The sequence below is a fragment of the Muscardinus avellanarius genome (assembly GCF_963383645.1).
Source record: "Muscardinus avellanarius genome assembly, chromosome: 8".
Lineage (NCBI taxonomy): Eukaryota > Metazoa > Chordata > Mammalia > Rodentia > Gliridae > Muscardinus > Muscardinus avellanarius.
The window spans coordinates 39,454,982-39,479,628 of record NC_137794.1 but is presented as its reverse complement, the minus strand read 5'-3'; positions in this window follow the sequence as shown (position 1 = coordinate 39,479,628).

The window sequence follows — 24,647 nt, the reverse complement described above, 5'->3', positions numbered from 1 at the left end:
TTTAGGGATCCTTTTTGTTACTGATTTCTAAATTTTTTGTTGCAATGCTGTCAATGAATGTTGTGTCTATTTAGGCTTCATGTACTTATGCAATTTTGTAAATGTTTTATTCTTAAAAAGAATATACTTCTCTGCTTTTTAGTTGCATAACTTAATAATGCTAATGAAATTCTTTATTTTCTTTGTTGATTTGATCTTTCAGATTCTGAGAAGGGTGTATTAAAGTTCTGGATTTCTAGATTTTAATTAATTTATATAGTTACATCTCTTAAATATACATATACATATGCATATATGTTACCTTTTATATCTTATAAGTATTTTTATACTACTGAGTTTTCCTTAATACATAACATGTTCTACTTTATGATAATATTTATTGCCTTGAACTTTACTTGTTGATATTATAATAATATCTTAAATAGTAACTGAAAATTTATTATATTGCTATGATATTAGGAATTTATCGTGTGTGTATAAAGCCCTCATTTCTGTTTCACTTTAAAATGTTTCTACATTCTAATGTACTGTTTGATGAATCATGACAGCTGAATATACCTGTGTAATACCTGTGCAAATAATATAGAACATTTCTTTTACCCCCAGAAATTGGTTCATACCCCTCTGTAATCAATCCACCTCCCACTCTGCCCTCAACAAAATCTTGTATGATTTATACCACTATAGGTAGGTTTTGCTCGTCCTAGGACTTCATGTAAATGGGATCATCCATTCCATTATCTTTTACCTGACTTCGTTCTGCTGAACTTAACGTTTTTGAAATACATCCTATGGGCCTGTAGTCCATTCATTGAATATATTCTATAGAGAAAAATTGCTGCCAGGAAAAGAAACACTTTTATTTTTAAAACAGCCTGGAATGAGAGTCAAATAAACCAAATAAGGTGGGTGATTAGCTTATTTAGTATACTTGACTCCCATATATTTAACAGACAGGACATTTCCAAATCAAATATATTCTAAATGAAACAGATTATTAAAAAAAAACATGGATTTTTAACAGGCAGGTTTGGGTTCCTATCCTAGCTCAACTGCACTATTTGGGTGACAATGACAAATTTAATCTCTATTAATCATTATTAACTCTAAGGTAATAATATATATTGGCAAGAATATTGTTAAGTTTGATGAAATAATATTTGGAAAGAATAACTAACACATTGTTGCTATTAGAATGGTATTTTGTTGAATTAATATTAATAATCTCTAATGCTTATACATTTATTAAATTAAAAAATTACATTTTATTACTTTCAAAGTATATAGTCACTCAAATGACATTGTAAATATATCTCTAAATAATATGTAGCTTGAAATAGATATGAATTTCCTATGCACAAATGATCCTTTCTAAATTCCTGAAAACCAATTTGTTTAAAAAATAATAAGACATCTTAAAACTATTATCTATACAATTCATTTGCTTAGAAAACTTTTCTCGATATATTAGCAGTAATAATGCTCAGCTCTGCATGTGTTCAGATGATTACTGATGAGGGTGTAGTAAATTACTAAGATTTAACCACTTTGCTGAATTAAACTGTCCACACGAGACCAGTTTTTCATTTATTATAGAAAGTGATGGTTCTTCCTTGGCAAAGGAGTTATTAAAAAATCTATGAGAACATTGTTGGAATCATTCCTACCTGATGTCAGAAATTTTGACTAGTTTTCCTCTATCCTCTCCTCACAACCAGCCAGTTGACTGTTTGCTTTGGTATTAATAAAATAGTGATGCTGATAATAATAGCTTCATATTTTTGAGTTCCTACTATGTGTGTTATGATTTGGATATGGACTGTCCCCCAGAAAAGCTCATCTGTTGGTGATGTAGCCACGTCTAGAGGTAAAATTAATGAATGATGGAGATTTTAACCTCATCAGTAGCTACATTTGTGTGATGGATTGATCATTTGAGCGAATTTACCAGCTGGTAACTGGAAGAGGTGAGTCCCTGGGAGCCTGAGCACTGTATCTGTGCTGCTGTCTTTCTTGCTCTCTGCTTTCCCACTGCCACGAGCCCAGTAGCTTCCTCTGCCATGTTCTGCTGCCATGTTGTTTCTACTTTGAAGCAAGCCAGCCATGTATTGAACCTCTGAAACCAGGAGCCAAATAAACCTTTCCTTTAAGTTGTTCTTGTTGGGTATTTGGGTTACAATGATGAAAACTGATGAAAACATACATGTTGAGCATTACTCAAAGAGTGCTTTACATGTATTGTTCTATGAAGGTACCGAAAAATCCTGTGCAGTAGGTACTGGTATCTTTGTTTTCCAGAATAAACAAACTGAAACATAAAAAGATGCAGTAATTTACCCAAAGTCGGACAACTTGTATCATACCCTAGATTTATAGACAAAAATAGCTAATATTTGTTGATTGCTTACAACAAGCCATGCACTGAGTGTATTCCACATATACAAGTGTTATCATCACAACCCTACAACACAGTACCCATTATCTTATAAATGATGAGGGCAGAGAGGGGTGAGATAATTTGTCTGTATCATACAACCTGCAAATGAAGGAGCCAGAATCAGGCTGTATCCAGAACCATGCTATGTTATCCCATACTCTTATCTCTCAACCAGACAAAAGTTTTTATCAGGCAGTTAATGTGTGTGCACAGTATTCTTGGAACCAGAGAAGAAACATAACTTCGTTTTCTTTATTCAGTGAACTTACCGCCTTGTAAAAGAAGTACAAGACAAAAAGTAAAATCGTTAGGTGAAGGGGTGAGCTTTAAACTGTTGGTTACAGAAACTAAAAGTAAAGAAAAGATTCAGAAAATCTTCCCATCAAAAGGAGAGGACCGTATGTACTGGATGATTCTGTAGCATCTCTGTGAGCATGTGTGTCTAGAGATGAACCTTTAAGGACTATGAATGAAGAGGAGGAAGGTGGAGAGACCACACTGCAATGAGGAGTCACCTATGAACTCTCAATAGGTGACCTGTTTCTAATTTAAGGGTTAAAACTTATTTATCTTGACACTTCTTCTCATCGGGAAAAATATCAGCCTCTTAATATTTCACTCTATATTCCTTTCTAGTAAGATCGTGTTAACTTTATATAGTTTTTTTTTTAAATCTTCTAATTCTTCATTCCCTCGGAATAAAAATGTTTCATGTTCTATGACATTAACTAGAAAAGCTAATTTCCTTTGCCTTTAATTCTGGCAAAACTTTCCTTTGCATAATGACAGGAAGAATAAAAAATTTTTATGACACTTCAAATGTAAATTTGATAAAAATGACATCTCTTTATGCACATTTATATGTTTTGGATCAAAGAAATTTTTTTTGGCAGGATGAAAGAGAATTAGCAGGTTGGTTTTAATGGGGAGTCTATCTGTTTTTAACAGCTTATAAGAAAAGTTTTTTCCCTTTAATAACACCAGTAGATAGATTAATGTAATAATAGACTAACTCAGCACGTCCAACATGGAACTAATGATCTTACTCCCCAAACCTGTTCCTTCTCCCATGCTTTCTATCTCGGGTAGTTGAAATACAGCTGTCAAGTCCTGAAACTGACTTCCCTCTCCCTTCTTACTCTTTACAGCTCACCAACCACTGGGGCTGAGCCTGTCTCTCCTTCCTCCCCTACCCCCTAACTGCTGAGAAATATCCCCAAAAAGAGTTTTTGTAGATATTAATGCAAAAATATAGAAATTGTAACATTGTCCCAAGGAATAGCATAGTTATTTTTTGAATGATGTGTGTTTGTTTCTTGAAAATATAAAAAAACAAATGTTGGTTCTGGGCATGGAAGAGGAATTAAATTAAATAATTAAACAATTAAATTAAACAAGAAGTTTCCACAAAAAGAGGAAGACATGGAAAGAAGTTCATATAAAGCCCCTGTCCAGGAATGGGACCAGAGGAGAGCTCCCATCTTTAAATCATATACTTTGAAAATGTTTTTAATTTGTTGAACAATAGCAAAATCTCTTCTTTTATCTAACAATACAAGGTAGAGTGGGTCTATCAATCGCAAGGCTGAGCACTACTTTGCGCAGGGGCGACACAGCAAAGGAACAGGCAGGCAGAGTCCCTGCCTCACGGGGCTCTTCTGGTAGGGAGAGGCAGGCCAAATACAAATGAAGCCATTTAGATAAGGTCAAAGTCAGATGGGAAAAAGTAAAACTGAGTAGTAGAACAAAGACGTGCAATGGGTGGGCCTGCTTTCAGGGAGGCAAACTGAGGTAGTATTGGATTTGAGACTTTAAAGAAAAGACTAGAAAAAAAAAAAAAAGCTGACACATACATGCTGAGCCTTTCTAACTGCTTTCACATAGTTGTCCCTTGATATCCGAGTGGAGCTGATTCAGAGACCCCTCGTGGATACCAAAACCTGTGCCTACCCAAGCTTCTTATGTAATATGGCTTAGTATTTACGAATAATTGCTATACATCTTAAAATGCCTAATGCTATTTATTTTTATTATTTTTTAATTTTTTTTGCGGGTCTGAGGATGGAACCCAGGGGCATTCAACCTCCGATTTACACCCTCTGCCCTATTTTTTTTTTTTTTTGAAACAGGGTCTCACTAAGTTGCAGAGGGCCTCACTAAGTAGCTGAGGCTGTCTGCGAACTGCGATCCTCGAGTCTCAGCCTCCCAAATGCTAGGATTACAAGCGTGCTCCACCACGCCCAGCTTGCCTAATGCAATTTAAATGCTCTGCGAATAGTTGTTGTATGGAATAATGGAAAGGAAAAGTCTACATGTTTAGTACAGGTACAACCATCTCATGCCTAATTTTATTTTTAATCAGCAAGTGGTTGAATCCACAGATACAGAGCCAGTACAATACATATGTGATTGTGTGGGAGGGATGATTATATTAACTTATTTAATTCTCCTGTCAGCCCTGTGGGGTCTGTAGTGGCTCAAATCTGGGAGAGGAGCTTCCAGAGAAAAAGGAATAGCAAGGACAAGCCTTTGAGACAGTCTGGGATGTTGGAGAGGCTGGGATGAGGGCAGAGGCAGCTGGAAAGGTTGGCCAGGCCAGAACACAGAGGAATTTGTAAGTCAAACTAAAGAATTTGAATATTATTCTGATTGGAAGACCTTAGACAGGGGGATATCAGGTCTAGCTTATACTCCAAGAATTCACTGGACCTCTGTTGAAGGATGGACAGTAGGCAGCAAGGATGGAGATGGCAAGACTGAGTACCAACCAGATTGTGTAGTGAGAGAGAGAATAACTTGGAATAACTTGGCAAAGGTGGAAGCAGCAAAGAGAATTAAGAAGTGGTCAGAAGTGGGCTAGATATTAGAGGTAGATCTAAGAGAACTGGCTCATGGTTTGGAGATGGAAACGCGAGAGAAAAGGTGAAGTCAAGCTTTACGTGTGTATGTTTTAGACCTGAGAGCTATGTGGATAGTGATGGCCATTATCAAGATGAAGATGTTTGGAGACAGTGGATTAGTGGAGAAGAATGAGAATTGATAGTTCTGTTTGGCTCATGTTAATTATGCAGTGAAATTAGACAACTAGAGTCATCAAGTAGCTGATGGAGGTAGATAGTGCCAAAGAACTTGATCAACCTGACCATAGTATTTTGAGAGTCACTAATTTATTTTGTTGTTGTTGTTCAGGGGATTGAACTCTGGGGTAATCTACCTCTAAGCTACACCCCAAGTCCTATTTTATTTTTAAACAGGGCCTTGCTAAGTTGCCGAGACTGCCCTGGAACCCGCGATCCTCCTGTCACAGCCTCCCAAGTACTGTGATTACAGGTGTGGACCAACACTTTCAGCACACACGTTATGGAAGTTCATGGGCTGGGTGAGAATACTGGGGGAAAAATGGAAAACAGGAGGTGGGGTGAAGAAGCGGGGTGTAGTGGCGCACACTTGTAATCCTAGCATTCAGGAGGTTGAGACAGGAGGTTTGCGGTTCATGGCCAGCCTCGGCTACTTAGTGAGGTCCTTTGCAACTCGGTGAGAGCTTCTTTCAAAATAAAGAATAAAAATAAAAATAGGGCTGAGATTGTAGCTTGAAGGTAGAAATGCCCTTGGGTCCCATCCCCAGAATAATAATAATAATAAAAAAAAGAAGGTGGGATATAAAAAGAAAAGAAGAGCCTCAGGGACATCTCCAGGTTAGGGTTATGATAAATGAGAAAAATCCTGCCAAAATAACAGAAGAGGAGGGCTGGTGAGGGAGGAGGAAAGCCCAGCAACTACAGCAGCATAGACGGCTACAGTGCAAAATGCTTGGAGTAGGGTGAAGTGAAGAACTAAACCTGATACTGTAGAGAGGTTAAGGGAAGATAGAACTGGTGCTGGCTTTGGAAGGCAGCTCTGCTCACCACTATACCACCAACGCCATCTATGGTGCTGGCTTTGGAAAGATGTGCTTCATTTGGGACCTTGATAAAAGGTATTTCAGTGATAACTTAGGAGTAAAAGCCCAAATGGAGTAGAGTAAGGAAAGAATAGGAAATGAGGAAGCTAGGCTTCACTGAAAAAACAAAACGAAACAAAACAAAACAAAAAAAACCCTGATTAAAAAGAAACGTTACCACCGGGCGTGGTGGCGCATGCTTGTAATCCCTGCGCTTGGGAGGCAGAGACAGGAGGATCGCGCAGGTTCGAAGCCAGCTGTGCTGGCTTAAGAGACCCTGTTTCCAAATAAAAATACAAAAATAGGTCTGGGAGTGTAGCCGGGAGGTAGAAGGACTTCCAGGAATCCTAGTACCTCCAAAAAAAAAAAAAAAAAAAAAAAGATACCTAGCTGGGCGTGGTGGCTCACACTTGTAATTCCAGCATTTGGGAGGCTGAGACAGGAAGATCACAGTTCAAGGACAGCCTCAGCTACTACTTAGTTAGGCCCTTTGCAACTCAGTGAGACCCTGTTTCAAATTAAAGAATAAAAAATAGGGCTGGGGGTGTGACTTGGAAATAGAATGCCCCTGGATTCCATCCCCAATACACCCCTTCCTCAAAAAAAATATTCTTAAGTATTTTACAATCACTAGCTCTGTCTCACCTACTGGCAAAACACCTGACCATCTGCATGCAGGAATTGTCATTATTTATTCTAAACATAATTTATTTAATATTTCACTTTCTCTATAAAACTTAGAAGTTTGAAGACCCAGCATTCTAGTCCATATACCTTATGTTATTTCCAAACAAAAAAGCTAACAAGAGCTTAATTTTGATGTATTTTAAATTCTTTTGATCTGTACAATACAGAAAGAATTATTAGTACTTCCACTGTAGAAAGACTGCTCTATTAAATATGTTTCACACTTAAGTAATGCCTATTACCATATTTTTTCCAGATTATTTTTATTCTGGTTTCTCTAGTCTTTTCTTTGAAGCATTGTTTATACCATAAGATACAGACACAGTGCACCCTTTGCCCTTCTAACCAGATAGTTACTATTTTGATCTGCCAATCAAACTCAAGGGGCTTCCCTGAAAGCTGAGACAATTGCTCGTGGTTTGGACACTTGGGCAGTGTCGACTAATTTTAGGCACCAGGTCTGGGATGCTGTGAGGAGTGATTGGCAGGGGCACTTGTCCAAGGCCCAGCAAGGGTTACGACTGTCCTTATGGTTAACAACTGCACAAATAGAAACAGGCTGAGTTTGTGGACATAGTTTCAACAAATTATTTGAAGTATGAGTCTACCTCCTATGTGTATTTATTATTCCAGATCTTGGCATAACGAGAATGAAAAACTGCTTATTCGAAGCTTTTCCAAGGATCAATGATGCTTTCACCTCCCCTACACTGTGTATTTGTAACCAACCATACGCCTGGCCTAAGACACCTACACAACCCCCTCCCCAACCCGAGGCGTGTGTGAGGGGTGAACCCCTTTGGTGTTACTTTTCTTTCCTCTTTCATTAAAGTTCTTGGGATAGGGAAGGACTGAATGAAGCTCTACCTCAACACTGGTATACATGCATTAAAGAACAAATGTGGAAAGTGAAAAGCTCAGAACTTTGGTAAGTCTTGCCCCTTCCTATGATATGCTTCTTTCGAGAAAAAGCCCACCCAGGACTTGAGATAATACAACAGGCAGATGTGTTTAGGAATCTTTGCTGAAGTCTCTAGATGGGAAGGAGGAAGCTGTGTGCTACCTTTTGGTTGGCTTACACATTGGACACTGGCACCAGAGGATGACATACAAAGAGATCTATTCAGGTTTTTATTGCCCTTCTTGCTTGGCACACTCCCACCTGACTGCTATTGGCTTGGAAACTGGGAAAATGTGGGCAAGTCAAGATTTTTATTGGGTTGGTGGCTGCCAATAAAGCAGCTTCTTAGTTTCCAAGATTCTTTTCCCAGAATCCCAGAAGTTCAGCCCTGACCCATAGTTTTCGGGGTCTCTAAGTGAGTGGTTTCTCTAACAGGAACAGGTTGCCTTTATTCAGCCTTTTCTCAGCTGAAGATTGACAGACTTTTATAGTTGACTTAAAGCAATGCTAAAATAAACTCAAGGTTCTCAGAACACCAAACACAAGAATGTTAGCCCTTTAAAATTAAAGAAAATACCAACATATGATTGGTGACAGTTTAAATAGGTTTCAAATATTTAATTTTTAATCATGAAAATAAATACCCATTATTAAAATTTGGAAAATTCAAGAGCATATCAAGTAAAAAAAAGAAAAAAAAAACTCTTCTCCTTAACCTCAGGCCTCACCCGTAGCGCATTTAGAGTTTACCCTGCAGACATTTTATTCCATATATAGGACTGTTTGAAATTTAGTCATGCTTGTGGATGTAAGCATACACATTTATGTGAGCATATTCTATTTTTTTTTTTTTTTTGGTGGTACTGGGGTTCCTGGAAGCTCTTCTAACTCCAGGCTACACTCCCAGACCTTTTTTTTTAATTTTTGGAAACAGGGTCTCCTAAGCCAGCGCAGCTGGCTTCGAACCTGCATGATCCTCCTGTCTCCGCCTCCCAAGAGAAGTGATTACAAGCGTGCGCCACTACGCCGGGCAGCAAATTCTATTTTTTTTTAAACGATATTGTAGTGTCATACTGTAGCGTCTGCAAAATTTGTTATTTACCATGAATTTTTACCTAAATTTACCTAAATTTTTACCTAAATTTACCATAACTGTTTTCTATGACATACATAGCACATATTTAAAAGCTATTTTTTCCCAATCTTTCTATTAACAGTGCTATATAAGTGTACAAATGACAAGGCAGCAGAGGAGAGACCTGGAATGTTCACTTGTTCATTCACAAACGCTTACTGAGTCCCTGCTAGGTACTAGGTGAAAAGTTTTAATTTTCATTTTAGGATTTGATCTATATACTTTGTGCTCTGAAAAATGAGGATTTGACTTTTTCTCTGAACATATCACATTCTCATTCTCTGTCTCTGTCTCTCTCATACACACACACACACACACACACACACACACACGCACACGCACACGCACACACACACTTTTCACTCACCCCCAAATGATTGTATAACTTTCATAGTTCGTTTTCCAGTGTCCCGGTATTTGCCCATGCACATCCTGCAGCTGAGCCCCGGGCTGTGTCTTGATAATCAAGCTCTCTGCCTTGTGTGTTTGATTGGATGCAAAGAAGACAATGGAACACTGCTTCTTTAACAGCCGGCCAGGGTTCATATCCTGTCTCTTCCATTTACTAGCTGCAGTGATCAGGGGAAAGAATTACAATCTCTCTGCTTCAATTTCTGCCTACAAGCACCTGCTTCTCATGAATTCTGAAAGGATCGAACGGGCCATATACAACAGGCCCTGAGCTGTGCCTGGAATAAGTAAATTTTATGCAAGAGTTTATTATTTTCATTATTACAGTCTCCAAGGAAAGGGCTTAAAGGAAGTAAGACCTTGATTCTTTACTTTCATTTGATTAATAGTTTGGCTATGTATAAATTTTGGGTTGAAAATCATCTTTTTTTGTTTCAGAATTTGAAAGCATTTCCCTGTTGTTTTCTGGTTATATGGAGTTTTTTCTTCTTTCATGACATCTGATACTAGTCTGTGTACTCTTCTCTCTATGCAACCTATTTTTGTGTTTGTTAATTCTTTGATTTACTTTCATTTTGTCTTTCTAGAATTTAGAATCTTCTCCCAATAGCTAAGTATTCCAATATTTTATAAAGTTAGGCCTGCATATAGATCTTTTAAATCTGGAGATCACATTCTTTAATTTGAACTTTTCATGTTTTTTTTTTTTTTTTTTTTTTTTTTTTTTTGCTGGTCTGGGGATGGAACCCAGGGGCATTTGACCTCCGAGCTACACCCCCTGCCCAATTTTTTTTTTCTTTCTTTCCTTCTTTCTTTCTTTCTTTCTTTCTTTCTTTCTTTCTTTCTTTCTTTCTCTCTTTCTTTCTTTCACAGGTCTGGGGATGGAACCTAGGGGCATTCGACCTCCAAGCTACACCCCCTGCCCTATTTTTTATTATTTATTTTGAAACAGGGTCTCACTGAGTTGCAGAGGGCCTCACTAAGTAGCTGAGGCTGTCCGCGAACCGTGATCCTCCTTGTCTCAGACTCCTAAATGCTGGGATTACAAGCATGTGCCACCATGCCTGGCTCTGGCTATATTTTTATTATTTACTTTCCTCTGTTTTATGTGTTCTTTCTGAAATTTCTATTAGTTATCAATTGGTGCTCCTATAGAAAACCTCTAATTTTCTCATTTTTATATCCCTGGTTGCTATCTCTTAGTCTTTTTATTTTGATTTTGAGGTATTTGTTCAACTTTACTTGGCAACTCTTCTATTGAAGGACTTATTTTAATATGTTTTAAATGTCAGTGCGTCTATTCTTTCCCAAATGGTCATTATTTTTCATTAGCATTCTGTTGTTTCTGAGCTGCAACAACTTGTATGCAAACCTTCATGTTTTACAATGATCTCAGCTCCCGTTGATGCTCCATTGCTTTCAGTTCCCTGCTCGTTTTCATTTGTATAATGTCTGTCTCCCATGGGGAAGACTTCCCCAGAGAACAAACATCACCTTCTTGGATGAGTGAGAAGACTTGCAAGGCCTAAGTCCTCTTCAGGTGGACTTTCAGCCCCTCTCGCTCTTCTCTCTTCTGTTCTGACGCTGATTTCTTGGACACCTTGAACCTCCATTTCCTGCCATTTCCCCAGCTGGTGGCGTGCATTGTTTAGGTTCTGGTGGCTCCCTCCCCTTTAGGAACACAGGTATCTGACTTCTACATTTTATACATCAATTTTTCACTCTCCCAATTTTTTCCCCCATTTTTGCTAGTGTCTTTGCTTTTTTTTTTTTTGGTGTCTTATTTTTCCCTGGGTTATATTTATTGTTGTTGTTGTTGTTGTTGTTGTTGTTGTTGTTTTAATCTCATTTTAGTGGGCTATCAGGAAGGAATGGAGATACAGATGTTTTCACTGTTGTGTTTAATCTGATGTCTATAATATTTTTCAGTAGACATTACAAAGCAATCAGAGCTGGGGGTAGTGATATTCACCTGTAACCCCAGCTACTTAGGATGTTAAGGGATGAATATTGCATGTTTGAGGTCAGCCTGGGTGACTTAGCAAGACCTCATCTCAAAATAATAATAATAATAATAATAATAATAATAATAATAATATTTATTCTTTCATTATTTCCTTATTTCTTTTTTTTTTTTTTTGCAAGTCTGGGAATGGAACCCAGGAACATTCTACTTCAAATTATGATCCAGGCCCTTTTTATTTTTTGTTTTGAAACAGAATTTTATTAAGAGACTAGTCTTAAACCTGTGACCCTCCTGTCTCAGCCTATTAAGTACTTGGATTACAGGTATGTACCACCCAACCCAGCTCAAAATTAAAGGGGCTAAAGATGTGGCTCAGTATTAGAGTCCTTGCCTAGTATTCATTTGCCAGTACCACACACAAAAAAAGACACAATCAGGAAATTTAGTAGATGTGTTACGCCAAGGTCATGGCTGAAGAGCTGTTTCTTAATTTTGTAGTGTTTACAATGATTATTCTAAATGTGTTTGAGGCTAAATTAAAATAAACATTTTAAGTATTTCTGCCAAGAAATTAATGACTTTTTTAGACTGTTGGAATTATTGAATATGTTTAAAAGTAAAAATTTTAAATAGCATTGTTATAAAATTTTCATAAACCAGATTATTTTTCTTCCAACTAGTGTAATGCAGAGTTTTTTTCTTTTAGATTTTCATGCTTGTGTGTATGTGTCTGTGACTGTGTGTCTGTGCACGAGTGATGTGTGTGCCTGTGTGTGACTGTGAGTGTGTATGCACCTGACTGCTGTGTGTGTGTGTGTGTGTGTGTGTGTGTGTGTGTGTGTGTTTATGGCACAGATAGGAAACAACTCTGCTGGTAACTCTAACACCACGGTCTTGGTAATCCCCCCATGCTCCTGTTTCTCTGTGCATGAAAACAGAATTACTCTTCATCTTATAGATATCAAAATGCATCATATTATAAAACACTTAGAAATAGCTCTATTAGACATAAAATAAACGGCTACCTCTAAAACTGGGAATAATGAAATATTAGAAGCAAAGGTGTTTTCACTCGTGAGGCTTGTGTTCCCACTCAGGCAGGATTACTGGGTCTGGATTTGTTCTTGCTTCCTGGAATTATATTGCTTTTCCATCCAAGAACCCAGTCTCCAGTTAAAGAATTGATTAGCTACCAAGGGGTTGCCTTTGTTCTTTGCCCAGAGGGCTGGTGGCAGAGAGGAGAGAGGAAGAAGTTGGAAAGCAGTTCATCTTCAGTGCTAAGGGCCCTCCAGGGAGATCATTATAAAAATTAAAGAAAAGCAAATAAGTTCAACATTCCTTAAAACCTTGATACGTAACACCAGAAATGTTCACATAACTCTCCAGCTATCTATTTTGCATTCACAGATAGAAATGGATGACTTCTTTTAACCTAGTATCATATGGTTTTAGATAACAAGTATGCCATCCTTCAGTCTGAAGTAAAGAAACACTTACTTCATTCAACAGTTAAGTGAGCTGCTATCTGGCCCTCATTATATCTGTGATTTACAAGGACTCTGCAGGCCTGCTTTGCCCACGTCAGAGACCACCAATATAAAATGCAGCAAATGGGATTTTTATCTTTCAGCACGCCCCAGAGTTGTTGCATAAGATACACTTCTCAGTCTGCATATAATCAATCTAACATAAACCATTATCTCGGCACAAAGACCAAACCTAAAGGGCCTGTGCTCAGGATCATACTTAAACATGCCTGACACTCACAGATCCCAGGACTCCTGGAAAACTCCTGGGCTGTGTGAGATGTTCCGTGCCATGCAGAGACAAGGCTGGGCTGGATGTGAGAGTTAAAAGGGCACTATCTCATGAGGAATTTGTTGACAGGCTGGGGAGTGAACATTTCACCAAAAATCAAAGGGCGATTTGTTCCCAGGCTTCCAAATTGCTGGTAAATATGGTATACCAGGAGTAGGAGTGTCCTTTAAAATCAAGATCAAGGACAATACTTTTTGTTTCTCGCAATTAAAAAAATGGACATGCGGTCCTTATATTGTCTTCATTAGCTAGCAATACTATTTGGAGATTCCGAAAGATAATTAAATTTAAGCCTCTTTTAACAATAATAAGAATGGTATCTCTTTGGCAAAGGCCAGAATAGTGGGAAACGTATTACCCTTTCAACATTGCATACACTTTCATGTTATTTTGCATTTTAAAATCCTTCTTTTAAAATTATTTTAAAGGTGAATGCTCAACATATTTCTCACATTTAATTTTTAGTGTTCTCTGGCCCCTTGAATCATTTTCTCCTAAGAGAAAGGGCTTTGATAATTTCATTAGCAATGCTCATTGGTCCCAAAGCTTCTTGCTTTTGCCAGCACTCATTTTGTAATAAATGCATAAACATTGTGATTTCAGTGGTAAACTGCAAATAAGACCTGTGGTTCTAGCAAGGTGCTTGGAAAGCCAGACCACATATTAGATGCCCCCTAAGTTATCAAACATGCAGTAAATGGTGGGGGTGGGATCTTTGGTCTTACAGATGCATTCTCACAAGAGAACACAGCGGGGCATGTATGAATAAAACCTTAAAAATTAAATTATCACTATGACGTGCGGCTCAGTATGTGCCTTACGAATAATTAACAGCAGCTGACTTTGTACGTGAAGCCAGCTCACTTCAAGACTGAAACGTAAAGCAAGAGATCAATCACTTCCATAGTATATCTATTTCATATATAGCATCTGGGTTAATGTTGATAAAAGAAACATTGAGTGAAGGATTTTTTTTAAAGAAAGAAAGGGAGTAAATGGATGTGTCAAGTTCTTATAGGTATTTGAAATAAGTCAAATAATTAGACATAATTGAGATAATCAAATTGAGGAAAACACAACACCTGTGAAGACATATTTTTTATTTTTTAATAATCTGAAAAAAGCAACTTTTCAAATCCCCTTTTGCCATTCTGTGTCGATGCTATTCTTTATAGAGCACAAGATGAATGGGGTCCTTGGCGAGGCCTCTTTGGCATTTCTTTTCTTCAGCCTTGAAGGGTCTTCATCGGCCACTCTGGGTGAGTAAAAGCACCATACATTTATTCCAAAATAGTTAAACTGATTTTGGCCAGCTTTTATTTTGGGAAACTGTATGCTGCCAACATAAAGAATTCCCCACATCATTTCTGTTATAAAGCTATTCTTCATTTCCTGCCCGGCAGTGGAACTGTGCCTTCCTTTTTTTTTTTTTTTTTTTCCATGAAACTGGCTGTCTTGTAGTGAGGAGAGGCACTGATTTCTTTGTTTTGAGGCCATCTTTCAGACAATTAGCTGCCAAGCTCATTCACACGTTTTCCAAGAACCAGCATCCTCTACTTCACCTTGTAGCTATCAAGGAGATATCCCAGAAACTTCATTTATGGGGTACAGTAAAACTCATGGCTTCAACATAAAAATAAAGGTATGCAGTAAGTCAGGGCACACTAAGAACAGAAAATACATGGATAAAAAGCTCACAGAAACTTCTTCCCCTTCTCCCCTATTACAGTACCAGGAATGTCAACATCTGCCAGAAAGTTATCATGACTGTGATGCTCAGTGATGCTTCAGCTTAACCATGACAATTACAACTCAGTTTTGGCTCACTGAGGTCTCTGTGTAGTTGTGCTGCTAGAGCTAAGAATGAACGCTGATTTCCAGTCCAACCCTATGACCAGACACTCTGAATCTGTGCTCCCCTTTGGCTGCCGAGGCATGTGGCCAGGGCAGTGGGAAGCAAGCAGGTGACATCAAACTGAGGCAAAGGGCACGCAGCCTTCATCCCAGTATCAGTACTTGCAAACCTTTCCATTGTTGCTAAGCCTGTCTCTTACATTCCCGAAGTCCTGGCAAGACTACAAATGGAAGCCCATATACCATCTGTCTAAATCTTTAAAATCTACCATAGAAAGTTAATAAACCAATACATACTGTGTTCTATCCTTCTACCTTGGAAAGTATGCTCTCATGAATGCATGAAAAGCCAGGTTCGAATTTAGAATTCTTGGATGTTGTGGTGTTAACTTACCCTATAAGGTGAAAGACAGATTTGAGGAAGTGGCTTTTAATAGGAAGGGGTGAAGTGTATCACAGTGTCTTGGTGAAAGAATCAGGGAAGTGATATGGAAACACTGGGACATATATAATACTTTGTAATTTAATTAAAATGCTAGTTTTACTGTGCTACTTAGAATAAAAATGTCACATATAGAAAGATCTACCTCTAAAGATCTTTTTCCAGCAGTCTCTTTTGGATCATGGTTTAAATTAGACCTGTTGGTATATTTTATTTTTGGCCAGTTCAAATCTTAGTCATTTTCCCTCCACCCCTCTTCCTGCTCCCTCTGGTTATCTGGCTCCAAGCACATTACTCAGTTTCCTCTGCACCAAGCCCACACACAGTGCTTTCTGTTGCCTGTTGCACTGCTGGGATGCTTTTCTACCTCATGGATCTTTTCAGGGTTTCCAGTCATTTCTATCCATCTTCTGATATTCAGTGGAAATAGGAAGAAAAGTCTCCTCTGCTTCAAGTTTTCCGTAATCATCCCAGAATCACCTTCTTTCTCTGGATCACCTAACATGCTTGTCTATATTGCTCTATCCTGTTGGTCTTCATGCACTTGATGTATAAGTATCCTTACTAAATCTAGTGCTTCCAAGGTGGGCACAGTCAGCTTTGAATCCTCTGTATATTCACCCTTTGTAGTTCTGGGAAAATGTTAATATGCAGGAAAAGTGTTTTACAAAGAAAGATGAGTAAGCAGCAAAAGATAGCCTTTGGCCTCAAGAACCTTATCTTCTAGTTGAGAAATAATAAAACTCAAGATAATTTATATGATGAAATACTTATTTGTTTCATTCTCATTGTTGCTATCAGGTGTTTAAGCTGGGTGGCAATGCTTATGCTTGGGATTTGGAAAGAAAAATCTATGAGCATTGCAGTGATGGAAAGATTTCCTGGAAGAGTTGGATGTTAACTTGACCTTGTAGAGTAGGAAGTGGCACATGGTAATACTACTGACAGCTAATATTTGTTGAAAACATATTTTGTACCAGGCAACGTATTTAATGCTTGAGTTTATTTAATTTCAATTGATCCTCATAGTATTCTCCTATAATTCTTTTCCCATTTAACTGTTGAGGAAAGAGATTTTAGCTATAGAGTCATTAACTAGCCCAATGCTTAGGTAGAGATGAAATCTGAACTACTATCCCATGCTTCTTTCAGGAGTAAATGCCAGCAAATTGGGGGACAAGAATGGTTTGCTGAATGAATAAATGATCACATAATGGATATTAGGAAGCAAGGCAGAGGTAGGGTATTTCAGTAAAAAAAAAATAACACTAGGTTATGAGAAAACTGACTTTCAAGTGACAGAAAGTTTACAATGGGAAGATTTAGGGAAAGGAATTTTATACCTAATAAAAGTTGTGGATTCTTATTCAGTCCATTATACCAAGGATGTTTAGCTGCTGCCTTTTTTTTTCTTGTTTTTATCAGGTGCTGCTGGAGATTGAACCCAGGGCCTTGTGTGTGTTCTGTCACTGAGCCACTCCTCAGCATCTCAGCCTCTGCTCTTACCCTAGGGACAGTGAGCTCTCTTTGTGGGTTTAGGGAGGTACTCATTTCACTACAATGAAACTCCAAATTGGAGTGTCTCCTGTGTTCTAAAAGGACTTAGAGGAGGACTGTGGACGATACGACTTCTACTCCTTCCTGCTGATCCCCATCAACCACCCTACTTCAGAAAGTCCTCACAAGCATCATTAATCCACAGGCATTAAGGAGATAGATAACTCTTTCAAAAACTGCACTGTGTTGGTAGCAGATTCATCATTTTTGAAAGAAGAGTCAATCTCACATTGATTATTGTTCATCTTTAAACTCTTCCTTATAGGTTACGATTTCAGCATGCTGGATCCTCAGATCACTCTCCTCGTTGCTCAACAGTTAAGTATTAATATAAAGTTATGTTTTAGCCGGGCGTTGTGGCGCACATTTGTAATCCCAGCATTCGGGAGGCTGAGACCGGAGGATCGCGGTTCGCAGACAGCCTCAGCTACTTAGTGAGGCCCTCCGCAACTCAGTGAGACCCTGTTTCAAAATAAAGAATAAAAAATAGGGCAGGGGGTATAGGTCGGCGGTCAAATGCCTCTGGGTTCCATCATGTTTTGAAGATAATTGTCACCAAAATCCATCAGATAATACCATAAACAAGGAAATATTACTGGTTACCATGATAACTAGAGTCATTTTTTCTTTCAAATATATGTTTATGAACTTATCCACTCAATTATTTTTTTTCTTTTATTTTATAAGTGCCTTAAAAGAACCGTCTAGTGCTAAACTATTTTGGGAACATTAAGGATGTTATAGAATTTCCTAGGGTTCTCGAAATGTTTTGGAAAGTTATACGTTACACACAGAAGTAAAATTTCAGGTTACAAGTAGTATGTTATTACCCAAGGAGCATACAGGGCCGTTATTTCATTTCCCAAGTTTGCCCTGTGGCATCTTGTTACAGGGCATCTGGTTGTTTCTGTCACTGTGTTCCATGTTTCTGACAGATGACTTAACACATGTCTATTTTGCACATTACAAATTTGAAAAAGTAAACTTTGCCTTGACTTCCCCACCACCTACCCATCCTTCACTGGGGAAAGACAGCTGTGTCTCCCAGAATTATTTTCTTCAGATACTGTTAGACATTAGAATATATGCAAAACTGGGAGAAAAGCAGATAACAAAGATTCAAATAAGGTGCCAATTGATAAAGCACCTTAAACAACTTGTTTAAATATGCCAAACCCTTAAAAATTCAAATTTAGATGAGGACTGTATATCATTGTCTAAAAAAATAAAATAAAAGGGAAAGCTTTGGTTTAAAAAAGATTGAACAAATTGGGCATGATGGTGCATGCCTGTAATCCCGGTACTTCGGAGGCTGAGGCAGAAGGAATTCCCATTTATCAGCCAGCCTTGGCAATTAAGCAAGGCTCGCTGTGATTTAGTGAGACCCTGTTTCAGAATAAAATAAAATAGGGTTGGGGTAAGGTTGTAGCTTAGAGGTAGAATGCCCTGGGTTCAATACCCAGTATCACCCCCCCCAAAAAAAAAAAAACAAATAGAAAGAAAGAAAAAGATTGTGACATTCTCTGTGATTTATTTTGGTGTGAATTAATATTTGCTCCTAATTTGGGACAAACTAAATAAAGAGATATTCTAATAGTCAACTATACTCATGTAGAATATGAGGGTTAATAGGGACATGATGGTGATGATTAAAGAGTAAAAATAGAATTTAAAAAACTTGAAGAACATAAAGATAAAAACATTAGGAAAGAAAAACAGATCTGCCTTTAACTCGTCATTCATATAAGGGTTAGGCAACATTTATTGATGGCAGGTCCTGGTTTATATAATTTAACGGGCAATGTTTTATTTAATCCTTATAATAATTCTTTAATTCTTACCTCCCTTTTATAAATAAGTGGAACCAGGTGTGGGTAGATCAAACGACTTCTCCCAACTCCCACAGTTAGCAAGTGATAAAGATGGAGGGTGGGATACAACCATATGCCTGCGTGCTGGTGACCCTGCCTCACCACAAGGCAGCATCACCTTCTCTTTGCTCCTTAAAGGAGGCTTTCTCCCTTCAAAGAAACACTCTGCTATTGTCCTGGGCTGCTTGAGTAGGACCAGTCATCCCACACGTGGGCTGCCAGCCTAAATACCAACATCTCTCTTCTAGGGCTGGACCTAATGTTTCAGATTAGGGTAATAAAGAATAGCTACCGCATAGACGGCCGGTCTCTGTGCTTCTGAAAGTGGCAAATAGGTAATGTGGAGGCAATTGCTTTCAATCTCCAAAGTTCTCAAAATAAATGCATGCCACTCCCAAAGGGTAGAGGCCACCTGGCATGCAAAAAGACATGAGAAGAGACTGCACATGATGCAGCTCTTTTTCTAAAATAAAAAATAGTACTTTAGGAGTCTTGAAAATGCATATATAAATTATCTATCTATCTATCTATCTATATAAGCACATGCAGTCTTCTGCCTTCTTACAGCACCTCTTCTTCGTGTTTGGATCATAGTATGGGTGTGTGTATATGCCATAGAGTAGATAAAAAAATATGTGACAATTTCCTGCTTTTTCATTTTCTCCTTATCCTTAGAGGTTTTTCACTTGTAAGTTTGGGAACTGCATGCACATATTCACAGGCTCATATTTGAGTTTGTTCTCTATTATTTCATGAAGTTTTCATTTGTCTTCTGTCTCATCTTCAGCCTTGTCCTCTTGTGCCTTTCCATATATAGTTTAAAGATAAGGCAGTGAAGATGGGCGTAGTGGTGTGCGCTTATAATTCCAGTGTTTGGGAGGCTGAGACAGGAGGATCACGTTTGTGGCCAGCCTGAGTTACTTAGTGAGGCCCTTTGCAATCCAGTGAAACCCTCTTTCAAAATAAAGAATAAAAAATAGGGCTGGGGGTGTAGCTCGGAGGTAGAATGCCCCTGGGTTCCACTCTAAGTTCTTAAAAAAAAAAAAAAAAGGTAAGGCAGTGAGTGAGAATTTTCCACTGCCTTTGAATTGAAGCAGAAGTAAGTTTGCATCTTCACGCTGCTTTTTCTAGTGCTGAGATCTCAGGAAACTTTCTGAACATTTGTTTGCTTATCTGCTAAATGGGGCTGTTGGGAAGCCTATTTAAGAAAATATATGGGAATCCTGTGCATGTATGTGCCCTGTGCATGGATAGTGCTTAGTAAGTGATAGTCTCTCCCCCCTTTTAAAATTGTTGTACTGGGGACCTAACACAGAGACATTCTACTTCTGAGCTATACCCTAAGCCCTATTTAAATATTTTTGTTTTGAAACACGGTCTCACAAAGTTGCCGAGGGCCTTGCTAAGTTGCTGAGGTTGGTCTTGAACCTGCAATCCTCCTGACTCAGCCTTCCAAGATCTGGGATTATAGATGTGTGCCACTACGCCTAGCAATAGCTCATTATTTAAAAAATGTTAGGGGTTAAATTGCACTTAGATTTTAATATTTCTACATGTACAGGGTCTAGCTTAGCCCTTTGGGACTTGTTTCCTAAATAGGGCAATGTCTTAAGAGAAATACATTGATGGCAAGACGTCTAACAATGCCTCGAGTATTAAAATTTTTTTCCTTCCTACATCTTCTTTAGTTCTTTTTTCTTAGATGGAATTTTGCAATGATGCCCATGTTGCCCAGGCTGTTTCCCACTCTTGACTCGAGGGATCCTCTAACACAGCCTCCCAAGTAGTGGGGATTACAGGCGCACACCACCACGCCTAGCTTCCCTTTTGTTCTTGACAAGTGACAGCTCCCAAGTGATGAGTAGGTAACCTATGATCTATGAAAGAGCAGACTCTCCATTTCTCTCATCACCACATTTCTCTGGAGGAGCTAAGAAAAAGCGTGTGTTTTCAGGAAGAGTAATTAATATTGGGACACAGCCATTGCTTCAATCACCTGTGTATCAATCAACTTCTGCGAGGCCAGAGTTCATTTAATTGACGATACCCTGGAGACATCCAAAGCAGTTAGTGAGTCTCTAAACCTCGTGAAAAAACAAGCCGCAAGACCCAATCTCCCATAAATTTCCATTGCAGGGCTCCATCTCCCAATTTAGTCTTCTATGCAAATTCCTCTCTCTTAATAAATACTTTGCTAGAAGAAAGCATAGAAGATAAATGCTAAAAGATCATAGGTCAAAGCATATCTGTTTAAAACATTAGCAAAGCCGGGCGTGGTGGCGCACACTTGTAATCCCCGTGCTTGGGAGGCGGAGACAGGAGGATCACGCTGGTTCGAAGCCAGCCTCGCTGGCTTAAGAGACCCTGTTTCCAAATTAAAAAATATAAAATAGGTCTGAGAGTGTAGCCCGAAAGTAGAAGGGTTTCCAGGAACCCCAGTACCACCAAAACAAACAAACAAACAAACAAACAAACAAACAAAACATTAGCAAAAAGCTGGGTGCAGTGATACATACCTGTAATAAGGAAAAAGCTGGATGCAGTGGCACATCCCAGTACTCCAGAGTCTGAGACAGGAGGATTGCAGGTTCAAGGCTAGTCTTATCAATTTAGTAATACCCTCACAAAGACTCAGCAATATCCTGTTTCAAAACAAAACAAAACAAAATATCTGGGTTCAATCAGTCCCCAACACTAAAAAAAAGAGGAAAAATACTTTTAATCAATAATCATCAGAAAATCATTTTGTTTTAAATGCTACATCATATTCCATTTTTAAGAGGAAGCATGTTTTATCTGAGAACTTTCACAGAGTAACACCCTTCTCCTCAGTGTATTTCATAATTTTTTAAGAAGAGAAGCAAGTTAATGTTCCTGTTTTAAATATGATTTGTTAACAAGCTGGACTGTGTGTGACGGCCAAGGTGTTATGAGGAAGATGTATTCCAGAGAAGATGTAGGATGACATTATGGTACAGAGATGAGGTTATTTTTGTTATCTGGTGAGAAGAGGGAAACTAGGAAAACCCATGCTATCCTCTGGCCCTTAATTCAAAAGCTTAATCTAAAGCACCTCAGCTGGTATTCTCTTTGATAGTCTCTCTGCAAACCTCCAAAAGGTAGGGAAGCGTCTCAGATCAGACTACAATAACAAATGCCATAGGCTGGGTGAACAACAGAAATTTACTTCAACAGTTCTGGAAACCAGGATACTCAAGATCTGGGTACCAGTTGGTTCTCTTTCTGGTGAGAGCCTCTTTCTGGTTTGCAAAAGGCCAACTTCTGGATGTGTTCTCACCTAGTGTGTATGTGTGTGTGTGTGTGTGTGTGTGTGTGTGTGTGTGTGTGTGTGTAAAATCTTGCTTCCTCTTTCTTCAAGACTAATACCATCACAAGGTCCCTGTCCTCATGTCCTCATCAAAACCTAATTACTTCCCAAAGGCCCCACATTCAAATACTTACTACCTTCATATTGGTGGTTATGGCTTCAACCTGAGTTTCCAGGTAGACACAACATTCTATCCATAAAAGGAGGGTATTCTCTTTTTAGGACAGGAAGGACAGTAGGCATACCTACCAATGATAGAGTTTGTAAATGGCAATTATTGGGGAAGAAAAGAGTCAACTCAGTACTTAAAGTCCAAAGACAAGTTCTTATTACTTCTTTCTGTTTCACTAATCAGTATCTTCAGATAACAGCTTTGCTAAGATATATCACAGTAAGCATACACATTTAATGAGACCCTCTTCACTTCTATACCCAGAGGAAGTGTGGGAGTTTTTTTCTTTACCCTCTAATGTTCCAACTGCAGCACAGCCTTCATCCTGCTTCTTTTTGGCTGTAGAGATATTTTGTCTATTGACCCCTGTGAGTTTGCCCATCCGGTCCACACCTATGATGTCAGCTTCTTGAGATTAATGTTAATGTGCTAGTCAGCTTTGTGTCACTGTGACCAAAATATTTGACAAAAACAGCTTCGAGGAGAAAAGATTGATTTTGGCTTGCAGTCTCCAAGGATCCAGCCCATGGTCAGCTCCATTGCTCTGGGCTGGTGTAGAGCATAACGTAGCGGAAGGGCATGGCGAGGAAAGCTCAGCTCATGGCATTCAGGAGGCAGAGAGATGAGAAGCAGCTGGAGAAAAGATGAACTCTTCCAGAACATGCCCCCGTGGCCTGCTTCCTCCAACAAGGTCCCACCTCCCAGCAGTACATTCAGCCATCAGTACACTGATGAGATTAGAACTCTGTGACCCAATGACTTCCCCAAAGCCCCACTCTGAACACCTCAGAGTTTTCTAGATTCAAACCATAAGAGCTAATGTCTCTTCTATTCTGGACTTATAAAAAGTGGATTTTTTTTTATCAGTTCTTATGGCAGTTCTTTGTGGATCTCCCTTTAGGTAGAGGGCATTTTATTTTTTGACTTGTGTTTTAATTCTACAGTCTAGGAGAGAATAAATACTCTTTGCAGAATCATTTGGTCTGTCATCAGTTTTGGAACCACACTGTCATGTAAACAAAACCAGTTTTTCTAATCCCCAATAAAGTAAACTTGAGTGCAAAAAGGGTCATTGTATTTCAACTTACACTGAAATGTATAAATATTTCAGTGTCTCATAAAACACAATGCTAGGCATAGTGTAAGCCATTACACTATGGATTTGGCATCATTCATTTTAGCGTTAGTCTTTCGTTTAGAGACAGATTACTGAAAAACAGAACCATTATAAGACACCTTTTATAAATCAAAATCATGATATCACAAATCTATGAAGCTGTAAAATCCAATAAGAGTCATTTGGGAGGGGGAAGCCATGTGCTGACTTTTCATAACACAATGAAGGCACCTCTGAGTTCTATGTCTCCATCCTGAGACCCATAGAAAGAGCCTTTGGGACTATTAATTTTATTTTTCATCTTTAGAACATGGATTTTGTGAGATTAACTAAAATAAAACTTATTTGCTCAATTTTTTCTTTATTAGAAACCATGAGACTAACATACCCAGATTTATCTTGCATTGATGCTGACTGGCTGAGTGGAACAGAAGGAAGTAATATGAACTTGTCTCTGAACCTTAAGCACTGAGTTGACTTTTTTTCTTTCCTAACATGTTAAAACAAACTTTGAAAGATTATACTGCTCTTCTATTCTTCAGTCTATTTTTTTCTCAATATAAGTTTTTACCCCCAAGCCCACTAAAAATGTGAAAGAAGTCATGTTATGATTTCAGGCAAAGATCCATTCACCAATTTACCTAACAACATCAGTTTCTAATCAGGGAATATCATATGGAATAAATTTGAATTATGTTCCCTGTATGGATGAACCCAAAGTGTTTTGCTTTGCAAATATACATAAAATGAGAGAGAAAAACAGGTAGTACCTTCTGTGATTCCCCTATCCATGTGTGTGTAAGATGTTTCTGCATGTCAAAGCCCTCTTCAGATTAGTATTTATTTTGTTCTAAAGCTGTGTTTTCATATAATAACATTTTTTGATGTTGTGCGGTAGTTTGTTGCTGTAATGGTGTCCAATTTGTTCAGACTTGCCTTTATCTCTACCCTGAGTGGTTTCCTTTCACAAGAGCAGAACCTGGCTACATAATGTGACTTGCCTTGGCTTGA